Genomic DNA, 10,000 nt, shown 5'->3' with positions numbered 1-10,000 from the left:
GCAGAGAGAGAGAGAGAGAAAGAGAGAGAAAGAGAAACATGTAGAAAGCAAGAAAAAAGAGAGCAAAATACAGTGACAGACAGAGCAAACATTGAGAGAGAGACAGAGAAAGAGAGAGTGAAAGAGAGACACTGAATAAGAGGTAACACTTTACAATAAGGGTACATGAATACTATTGGAATTATGTTGGAAGTAATGTATGATTTATAGTTAATTAACATATGACCTATGTATGCATTGATGGTTAGTATACTAGTAATGAGAAGGGAGTCCTGCTTGGAATCATAATGACCCACTATTAACTAATTGTGCAAATCAAAGGTGAATTCATGGTGTGAGTTCCAAGTGTTAATATACAATGTATTAACACTGCTGATAACACTGCTGTTAATATATTATGTGTCCAAGTGTTAATATATTCTGTATTAACACTGCCAGATCGTTCCTTATCATACACGAATTCGACCTGGACGTGGAATTAATTGATAGACTTGGCCTACCTTATGCATGCAGCAGATGTTGAGTGTAGAAGTTAACATGGTGGATGAAAGGTAAATTTAAAGTGCAAAATTATACTGGAAATGAATCCCATGCTAAAAATCCTGCCTTATCACGATCCAGTCGTTTCTCAAGATAGTTGACTCACGTAGGCTGCGTGACACCACTGTGCCAGGAAGATGTTGCGATAGGGCACCGTTGGCTCTGCATTGTTTGAAACGTGGAGGGGTGCTTGCAACCTTCATATCGTTCACCTGCTGGCTGTGGCCTAGAAGCCGCCTCTTCTGGACACACAGTCCCTGGTGCAATGTTTTGCCACTCTGGCCAGAGATCATTTCCCACTTCACATTCTTGTGACCAGCCGCAGTCATTTGTAATATTAATATACAAGCTATATCATATTATGTCCCATGTGTCAAGGTCTGCTTGTTGAAAGGGGGGGGGGGTATTATTGGGTAGGCCTTCGTCTATGATGATCTTGTAACCAGCACCACACAAGTAATATTTTTCTGTATGAGGTCATATCTAAAGTAATGATTAATTAATGTATTATTTAACAACATCTTTGGAGTCATAATATAAGTCATGATGACTATGGCATTAGCTAATGTATAAAGAAGAGATATTCCAAGTGTGTTAATATATACTCACAAAAGATTTTACGCTTAACTACTGAATCTTTGCCCCTTATTCTGCAGTCATGACATGATAATGACTACTATAGCATTAGCTAATGCATGAAGAAGTGATATTCAGAATGTGTTACTATGTACTCAGAGAAGAACTTCTGATTAACTAACATTATCAATAAAAACACCAGTTTGTGTACAAATTTTAATAAGCAAAAATGTTAAACAAGGGATCACACAATAACATACCACAGGCTTACATACATTTATCCATAGAGAGAGAGAGAGAGAGAGAGAGAGAGAGAGAGAGAGAGAGAGAGAGAGAGAGAGAGAGAGAGAGAGAGAGAGAGAGAGAGAGAGAGAGAGAGAAAGCGACAGACAGACAGACCGACCGACCGACCAACGCGCACACACACACACACACACACACACACACACACACACACACACACACACACACACACACACACACACACACACACACACACACACACACACACACACACACACACACACACACACACACAGCCATTCTCCTGAAAATGTCCAAAAGATGAGTCCATGGTTTACAGATGCAGAGCAAGATGCATTGTCCTATATGAAACTCAGAAAGTCCAAGTTGCATGGTCCACAGAGAAAGCTGGGGTTGACATACTGGGAGGCGCGCAAGGTGTTTGGATCCGCAAACTACTGACAGTGGTTCACTGTGAAGTGCCTGTCGCAGCCAATGCACTCCTGTAAGCGCCCCATTGGTCACTGATGACGGTGGTTCCCGGACACACGTGTTTAACCACACCAGCCACAAGACAGGATGTTTCTGGCGGTCACCTACTCCTAATATTCTCAATACCCACTTTTTCCGTCGCCATGTTGCACCGGCCCTTCTGTGGTGATACTGTAAATACACAAGAGAGTAAAGTAAGTGAGTAAGTAAGTACATTTTACTTAAAAAGCACATAAAACAGTACAAAACTGACCAAAGTGATGAACAGATATTAAAAGGAGAAGGGAACAATTTCAGATAAAATCCATGCAGCTTGACCTGCAAGTTTTCTGAAAATATGCAGCACCATGGGTGACATCATCAAAGCTTAAGGTGGTCCAACAACATGTTGCTGTACTGCTTCACAGTGGTACCTCTCCAGCCCCCCAGGGGAGGTTGAGATGGCTGCGGTGCTTAGTTGCCTTTAGGGGGCATTCGTCTACTTATTTTTTTAAATACTAAGTGGGGCGTTAACAGGCTTATGATGAGGTCAAGTAGGTGTTGGGAGGCTCATGATGAAGAGAAGGGGGCGTTGGGAGGCTCACCTTGCTATTATTACAACAACTTTCATCAATAGCTGCAAACTCTCAACGATCTCCAACCATTTGACCATGGCGTCTCATGTGGGCCTTTATTGCATGATTGCAAATCCATCCGACTGTTCCAGCCATCTTTGACCATGTCCTGGAACTCTTCGCAACTCCATCCTGCATCATGTCACTCTGCCTAAAGCACAAAACCTGAAAGAAACTGACCAAAGGCAGAATATAAAAAAATAATTAAACATATGGTCAGTAGACAACACAGCACTGTAGTCTAAAATTCCCTCGTAAAGACAGTATAACCCCATTCACATTAAACTATTACTGGCAAATTCTGCCAATATCATTTCTAAAGAAAAAGTGTATGGAGTTTAGGACACTACATCTACATCTTGTGAAATGGCCGCCATACTGAATTTTCTTGTGCCCAGTGATTTTTTTTCCCCTGAAGTGACCCTTAGAGAGTATTTCAGCTAAATTACATGTCTTTATACCAAAGTAAGTGGCTTTTACAGTAACCAGAGAGGCGGCCATCTTGAAAAATGGGTGCCATATTGACTTTAAGTGAGGCCAGCATTTTTTTTTTCTAAAAAGTGACCCGTAGAGAATATTTCAGCCATTTACATTTTTAACCAAAGTAAAGGGTTTTATAACCCTTTAATAGCAGTGGCAGATATCTTGAAAAATGCCGGCTATATTACAATTTTGTGTGGCCAGCTTTTTTATTAAAAAAACGTGACCCTTAGAGTGATTTGCCAAATTCCATGCTTTTATGCCAAAGTGTACGATTATGTCACTACGCTGCTCTAGTAGATCTAGCAGAAATTCACTCCTCTCAACTCCACTCTACAGGCACACATAGAAGTCACAAGTCCATTGGAGAGGAGTTATGTCAGTTCTATTCCACTGGCTGGTAGTGTTCTTATTTGCTACTGTTTTGTCAAATTATGCTACCAAAAGTGACCACTAGGGGCTTAAATACAGTATTGCATTTCAATGGTAAGGCATGGCAAACCACCTCTTCAAACATGTTATTTCATTTATTTATTTTTTGCTGGGATGTGCACTACAGGTTGAGATAATGGAACGACATAGATTTCATTTCTACAGGCTAGGAATTTGTATTGGCCTCACTAGGCTAAAAACAGAGATCTGGAAACACCACAGCAGCATATTGTCTTTCTTGTATTTTACTGAATCATTTTTGTGAAATTGATAAACGAACACATAAACCTACAAAACATGTATCATAGCTGTTAAATGAAGAACCATTAATTACTGTAGCTGAGTTGCACCAAGTGTTTGCTCAGCCATTATCCAAACTACTTCGTTTTAATTGGAATTTTTAAGCTACTAAAATTTATATATGAACTACCCGCATGAAATACACTACATATAAGACGAATTATGCAAAATAAAGTACTTACATGAGTTGTTTGAACAAGCACGTTGTAGGAGTGACAAAGAGAGCTGTCTGCATCGTTGTAGCATGGCCAAAATGGCTACAACAACGCCTTTGTTCTCACTTTCCTGTTCAACTCACAATACAAGTCACGAATAGCTTTTTAATTACATTAGTTCTACCACAATTGTAAATAGTGCACATTGCATGAAAGGAAAATCGAAATGCATCATTTTGATTTTCATTATATGCAATAGTCAGCAGCATTTACGGTTGTGGGAAAACTAATGTAATCACCAAGCTATTCGTGACTTTTATTTTGACAAAAGATTTGAACAGGAAGTTACGAGCGGAAGTGTTATTGTAGCCATTTCGACCGTGCCACAACGATGCCGACAGCTCTCTTTGCCACCCCTACAACCTGCTTGTTCAAGCAGCTCCTGTGAGTACTTTATTTTGAATAATTCATCTCATTTGTAGTGTATTTCATGCTGGTAGTTCATATATTAATTTTAGTAACTTCAAAATTCCAATTAAAACGAAGTAGTTTGGATAATGGCTGAGCAAACACTTGGTGCAACTCAGCTACAGTAATTCATGGTTCTTCATTTAAGCTTAGAAACTTTAATACATGTTTTGTAGGCCTATGTGTTTGTCTATCATTTTCACAAAAACATATTATGTAAAATACAAGAAAGACAATATGCTTCTGTTGTGTTTCTGGATCTCTGTTTTTAGCCTAGTGAGGCCAAGACAGATTGCAAGCCTGTATAAATGAAATCTATGGTGTTGTTCCATTAGGCCTATCAGCCTGTCGTGCACATCCCAGTCAAGAAAACTTGTTTGAAGAGGTGGCTTGCCATGCCCTACCACTGAATTGCAATATAATATACTGTATTTAAGCCCCCCAGTGGTCACTTTTGGAAGCGTAATAATTTGACAAACCAGTAGCAAATAAGATTACCAGCCAGTAGAGTAGAACTGGCAGAATTCCTCTCCAATGGACTTATGACTTCTGTGTGTGCCTGTGGAGGGGAGTTGAAAGGGGTGAATTTCTGCTAGATGTACTAGAGCAGCTTAGTGACATAGTCATACACTTTGGTATAAATGCATGGAATTTGTCAAATATACTTTCTGAGGGTCACTTTCTTTAATAAAAAAGCGGGCCATACAACATTGTAATATAGGCAGCATTTTCCAAGATGGCTGCCACTGCTATTGAATGGTTAGTATAAAACCATTTACTTTGGTTAAAAAATGCAATATGACTGAAATACTATCTGAGGGTCACTTTTTAGGAAAAAAAATGTTGGCCACACTTAAAGTCAGTATGGCGCCCATTTTTCAGATGGCCGTCTCTGCTACTAATAGTTACTGTAAAAGCCACTTACTTTGGTGTAAAGACATGGAATTTAGCTGAAATATTCTCTAAGGGTCACACTTCAGGAAAAAAAAACACTGACCACAAGATAATTCAATGTGGCGGCCATTTCTCAAGATGTAGATGTAGTGTCCTAAACTACATAAACTTTTTCTTTAGAAATGATATTGCCAGAAATTGCCTCTAATAGTTTAATATGAAGGGGTTAGACTGTCTTTACGAGGGAATTTTAGACTACAGTGCTGTGTTGTCTACTGACTATATGTTTAATTATTTTTTCTATTCTGCCTTTGGTCAGTTTCTTTCAGGTTTTGTGCTTAGAAAGAGTGACATGATGCAGGATGGAGTTGCGAGGAGTTCCCGGACACGGTCAAAGATGGCTGGAACAGTCGGATGGATTTGCAATCATGCAATAAATGCCCACATAAGATGCCATGGTCAAATGGTTGGAGATCGTTGACAGTTTGCAGCTATTGATGAAAGTTGTTTCCGTAATAAAAGCAAGGTGAGCCTCCCAAAACCCCCATAAGCCTGCCAACGTCCCCGTTAGTATTGAAAAAATAAAGTAGACTAATGCCCCCTAAAGGCAACTAAGCACCGCAGCCATCTCAACCTCCCCTGGGGGGCTGGAGAGGTACCACTGTGAAGCAGTACAGCAACATGTTGTTGGACCACCTTAAGCTTTGATGATGTCACCCATGGTGCTGCATATTTTCAAAAAACATGCAGGCCAAGCTGCATGGTTTTTATCTGACATTTTTCCCTTCTCCTTTTAATATCTGTATCACTTTGGTCAGTTTTGTACTGTTTTATGTGCTTTATAAATAAAATGTACTTACTTACTCACTTACTTTACTTTCTTGTATATTTACAGTATCACCACAGAAGGGCCGGTGCAACAATGGCGACGGAAAAAAGTGGGTTTTAAGAATATTAGGAGTTGGTGACCACCAGAAACATCCTGTCTTGTGGCTGGTGAGGAGAAGCTGGTGTGGTTAAACACGTGCGTCCGGTTACCACCGTCATCAGTGTCCAATGGGGCGCTTACAGGAGTGCATTGGCTGGTTTGCGGATCCAAACACCTTGTGCGCCTCCCAGTATGTCAACCCCAGCTTTCTCTGTGGACCATGCAACTTGGACTTTCCGAGTTTTATATAGGACAATGCATCTTGCTCTGCATCTGTAAACCATGGACTCATCTTTTGGACATTTTCAGGAGAATGGCTGTGTGTGTGTGTGTGTGTGTGTGTGTGTGTGTGTGTGTGTGTGTGTGTGTGTGTGTGTGTGTGTGTGTGTGTGTGTGTGTGTGTGTGTGTGTGTGGCTCGGTCGGTTGCTCGGTCGGTCTGTCTGTCTGTCTGTCTGTCGCTCTCTCTCTCTCTCTCTCTCTCTCTCTCTCTCTCTCTCTCTCTCTCTCTCTCTCTCTCTCTCTCTCTCTCTGGATAAATGTATGTAAGCCTGTGGTATGTTATTGTGTGATCCCTTGTTTAACATTTTTGCTTATTAAAATTTGTACACAAACTGGTGTTTTTATTGATGATGTTAGTTAATCAGAAGTTCTTCTCTGAGTACATAGTAACACATTCTGAATATCACTTCTTCATGTATTAGCTAATGCTATAGTACTCATTATCATGTCATGACCGCAGAATAAGGGGCAAAGATTCAGTTGTTAATCGTAAAATCTTTTGTGAGTATATATTAACACACTTGGAATATCTCTTCTTTATACATTAACTAATGCCATAGTCATCATGACTTATATTATGACTCCAAAGAGGTTGTTAAATAATACATTAATTAATCATTACTTTAGATATGACCTCATACAGAAAAATATTACTTGTGTGGTGCTGGTTACAAGATCATCTTAGACGAAGGCCTACCCAATAATACCCCCCCCCTCCCCTTTCAACAAGCAGACCTTGACACATGGGACATAATATGATATAGCTTGTATATTGATATTACAAATGACTGCGGCTGGTCACAAGAATGTGAAGTGGGAAATGATCTCTGGCCAGAGTGGCAAAACATTGCACCAGGGACTGTGTGTCCAGAAGAGGCGGCTTCTAGGCCACAGCCAGCAGGTGAACGATATGAAGGTTGCAAGCACCCCTCCACGTTTCAAACAATGCAGAGCCAACGGTGCCCTATCGCAACATCTTCCTGGCACAGTGGTGTCACGCAGCCTACGTGAGTCAACTATCTTGAGAAACGACTGGATCGTGATAAGGCAGGATTTTTAGCATGGGATTCATTTCCAGTATAATTTTGCACTTTAAATTTACCTTTCATCCACCATGTTAACTTCTACACTCAACATCTGCTGCATGCATAAGGTAGGCCAAGTCTATCAATTAATTCCACGTCCAGGTCGAATTCGTGTATGATAAGGAACGATCTGGCAGTGTTAATACAGAATATATTAACACTTGGACACATAATATATTAACAGCAGTGTTATCAGCAGTGTTAATACATGGTATATTAACACTTGGAACTCACACCATGAATTCACCTTTGATTTGCACAATTAGTTAATAGTGGGTCATTATGATTCCAAGCAGGACTCCCTTCTCATTACTAGTATACTAACCATCAATGCATACATAGGTCATATGTTAATTAACTATAAATCATACATTACTTCCAACATAATTCCAATAGTATTCATGTACCCTTATTGTAAAGTGTTACCGAATAAGATAGAGAGAAAGAAAGTGAGAGATGAAGAGAGAGAATTGTCAGCATGATGGAAAGGTACAGGCAAATGAAACAGCCTGCAGGTGTCTGGGGTGTGTGTGTTCAACAAACACGCTCGAGCAAGATGACTTTTGACAGCCGTGCACTCTCAACAACAACTATAGCACCGAGCGCTGAGATTGAGAATGGAGAGTCTTGTTTTCGTCCGACTGGATAGCTTTTTCCCCGTATCTGCTCTACTCACACTTCTCTGGAGAGTATCAGAACGTCTCTGACTGGAGTGAGTTTCCGTAAGGAGGCTGCTCAGGGTGGCTGGCGTCTACCTACCTCCCTCCCTCTCTCTCTCTCTCTCTCTCTCTCTCTCTCTCTCTCTCTCTCTCTCTCTCTCTCTCTCTCTCTCTCTCTCTCTCTCTCTCTCTCTCTCTCTCTCTCTCTCTCTCTCTGCACTGACGGCACCCTAAGCCAGCTATAGCGGAGTCTCATACTCATTTACCTGCACAGTTGGAGACTTTTTAAGAGGGCCACAGCCCGCCCGCCTGCCTGCCTGCCCGCCACACTTCTCGCCCATTCAGCAGCTTTTAAGGATTTATGGTTAGATTTTCACATGGGTCGATCCACACTATACGACACAAAGACATCTTTTCAGCTCGACGAAGGATGATATTATTTTTTCATACCCGAAATCCTTAGTGTAAAGAAAGGTTGTGTGGGAGTTTATGAAATAGCAACCAACACTAAATTTCTACATACTATATAGCCTATATAATAGAAAGTGCTTTTAACGTTGTAGGAGTTGCCTCTTGCCTGAGGACAACTACACAAGAAGGCATACACTGCCTACACGGTTCCTGATGTTCCTATATTGTTCTAGAGTTTTCTGTGCGTAATGGAACATAGCCGTGTAGTGAAAATGTTGTGAGTGTTTCAGGGCAGAAACTGAGGTAGTGGAACTGAACAAAGAGCAAAGAAAAAAGAACAGCACAGCCAGGAAAAGGAAAAAAACACTAGCCTACCTTCAACAGACACAAAGAACTGGGTTTCTATTATTTAGGCTCTTTCTGTGCACCAGCCAGCTAGCAAAGGGCATATTTGAAACCCTATTTAGGATTTATCGTTATAACAGTATGGGAGTCAACAGGATTTGCCCTAGTGAGACGAGGGAATTACATATGTAAGAGGTGCTGTATTATTTTATAATCATTATTTTAACATTTTTCCCTGAAGCCTGTGAATGGTTAATGGTGAATTCTCCTTCATTGTCTCTAAATCCTTATTAAAGAATGCATCTTTTTGGAGACTATGAATTAATTTCACAATTGAAATAAATTTTACGATTGGTAGTATTGCGATTTACGATTGGTAGTATTGCGATTTACGATTGGTGGTATTGTTGTGTTTTCCGGTCCAGTAGAATGATGTAAAATGTATTGCACATCTGGTGAGTCTGCTGGACATGCCTATTTACTCAGTGCCTTAACCTCAGTGATGGGCAGAATGGTGAAGCGAGAGAGCTAGCAGCAGTGCTGGACTGGTAATCTGGCATGCAGGGAATTTTCCCGGTGAGCCGACAGTCCTCAGGGGCTGATGCTGTTGTTGTTGTTTTCCTGGGGATCGGCCCACAATTTAGAGGGGGAGGCCCATTGGCCCATTGTCGATATCAAGCCAGTCAAGATATGAAAAGGTCCTTTTCCCCTGCCTGTTTTGGTACAGCTTGACACAACACAGCGCGGCCGCTGTTTATTGCGTTTCGACTAACAAGTACGGCACGGCAAAGCTTAGAAACAAGCCCTCATTCTTCTGAACGAAGCTGAGCAGGTACTTTTGCTGCCTACTACCCAGAATGCTGTGAATCAGCTCGCCCTTACCGGTGAATCAAAAGAAAATCATGGCGACTTCTCTTTAGTTTGACACTTCATTAGTTTGATGTTAAAATTGAAGGCAGAAATCAACATTGCAGTATCCAGATATGATGTTGCTCAAAATATAGCCTAGAACCGATAGATGAAATATCTATTGGCCTTAAGTTGGTCAACTAGCCAACGTAAAGTAATGCTACGTGACAATGCCAAAAACGTAACTCC

General features: G+C 40.8%; 2 long non-coding RNA genes across 2 annotated transcripts; one reads left to right on the top strand and one right to left on the bottom strand.

The window, feature by feature from the left end:
* Positions 1-1,642: 1,642 nt before the first annotated feature.
* Positions 1,643-4,047, bottom strand: LOC134446885 (uncharacterized). The gene is made up of 3 exons (XR_010034524.1): positions 3,860-4,047; positions 2,436-2,640; positions 1,643-2,022 (listed from the first exon to the last, which is right to left on the bottom strand). It is a non-coding gene; the product is annotated as an uncharacterized LOC134446885 (long non-coding RNA).
* A 169-nt stretch (positions 4,048-4,216) lies between these two features.
* LOC134446884 (uncharacterized) lies at positions 4,217-6,109 on the top strand. The gene is made up of 3 exons (XR_010034523.1): positions 4,217-4,276; positions 5,514-5,720; positions 6,090-6,109. It is a non-coding gene; the product is annotated as an uncharacterized LOC134446884 (long non-coding RNA).
* The last annotated feature ends 3,891 nt before the right edge of the window (positions 6,110-10,000 follow it).

This window comes from Engraulis encrasicolus, chromosome 4 (genome assembly GCF_034702125.1).
Source record: "Engraulis encrasicolus isolate BLACKSEA-1 chromosome 4, IST_EnEncr_1.0, whole genome shotgun sequence".
NCBI classification, from domain to species: Eukaryota; Metazoa; Chordata; class Actinopteri; order Clupeiformes; family Engraulidae; genus Engraulis; species Engraulis encrasicolus.
The sequence above is the reverse complement of the archived record's forward strand: the minus strand, read 5'-3'. Positions and strand labels throughout refer to the sequence as shown.